The sequence below is a fragment of the Penaeus monodon genome, chromosome 20, assembly GCF_015228065.2.
Source record: "Penaeus monodon isolate SGIC_2016 chromosome 20, NSTDA_Pmon_1, whole genome shotgun sequence".
Classification (NCBI taxonomy): Eukaryota; Metazoa; Arthropoda; class Malacostraca; order Decapoda; family Penaeidae; genus Penaeus; species Penaeus monodon.
The window spans coordinates 34,294,065-34,295,730 of NC_051405.1; positions in this window are offsets into that span (position 1 = coordinate 34,294,065).

Here is a 1,666-nt window from a genome sequence, read left to right on the forward strand (position 1 = left end):
CTTTTGTTGAATTTATCCGCCAGAAGCAACTATTGTGTAAAAAGTGGGTCGAGAGTGAACTTGATGCACTCGAGTACGATAAATTATTAGAACTCTTTATACTCGAAGATATAAAGAAGTGCATGCCTGTAAAGGTTCGCTCTCACATTGACGAGCGTGGTCTGCGCACATTAGCCGAGGTCGGTAGTGCCGCCGATCATTTCGCTCTCACTAATCCTAACTACTATTGCAGATCTAATGAACCTTCATTCCCGTCAAACCAGCATAATAGTAAGAGGATGGAGTATAGTACCAGGAGGACTGACCTGCCAGATACCCACAGGACTGTAAATGCAAAGTCGTCAGAAACAGGTGGTGAGAGTAGGAATATTGCCTCTCGCGGTGAGAATCTTTCTTTTTGCCGTTATTGCAAGAAACATGGTCATGTCATGAATGACTGTTTTAAGTTGGCAAATAAGCGTTCTGACCATAACAAACGCATTTTTCACGTAAATGCTAATAATAAGAAAGAGGTTGCATCTAAATATCATGGGGATAAGCTTGATCTGGGCCTTTCTCCCTTTTCCATGACAGAATCTGCAAATGTGACTCCTTCATTTAAACCCTTTTGTTCTACAGGATTTATTAGTGCTGATGAATCGTGCACGTCTTCTTCCCCAGTCACTATACTACGGGACTCGGCTGCAGATATATCATTGGTGCTCAAAGAGGCTGTTCCTAACCTGATTGTTACACTGGAGACATGGTAATTATCAATGGATTGATAGGGTCCAAGAGCATACCCATTTGTGAAGTTTACCTCGAATCTGATTTAATATCCGGTTATGTAAGGTTAGGTGTTGTTGATAGGATACCAAGTGATGGCATTTCATTTCTTATGGGTAATGATCTCGTTGGTGATAAGATGTGGCCTTGCCCTGTGGTTTCACTTTTTCCCGCGAAAGAAAACAACACTGTAGATTTAGAGAGGGAGTATCCCGACCTCTTCCCTGCGTGTGCTGTCACCCGGAGTGCAAGTCGTAGAACCTCCCCTCCTATCGAAGCGCTTACAACCGGTACTACATTGTCAGATGAGAGCCCTTGTGATGTAATTACTGAGGAATTTACTCTAGCTGATTTTTTCGATTCCTCTGCTAAAGTTTCAAGTAAATGTACATCTGATAATTCTGATATAGTGAATTTCAAAGGCACTCCAGTTACTAAAGAAAAACTAATTGAAGAACAAACTAAAGATCCCGATTTGAAAGTATTTTATGATAGGCTTACCGAAATAAGTGAACTTGAAAATTCCCATACGTGCTACTATCTCCAGTCAGGCGTTCTTATGCGTAAATATAAGCCCTATAATATATCTGCAGACGATACAAGTAAGACTGTACATCAGATTGTAATTCCCAAGTCCCTTCAGATTGATGTTTTGAACATTGCACATGACATTAGTGGTCATTTGGGAGTCAAGAAAACTTATTACAAGATTTTAGCTCATTTTTATTGGCCGAAAATGAAGAGAGATGTTAGTAGTTATTGCCAATCGTGCCATATCTGTCAAGTAAAGGGTAAACCAGGAGCTGGCATCAAACCATATCCCTTGCAACCTATCCCAGTGTTAAGAGAGCCCTTCAGTACAGTGGTTATTGACTGTGTAGGCCCCCTTCCAAAGACTAAA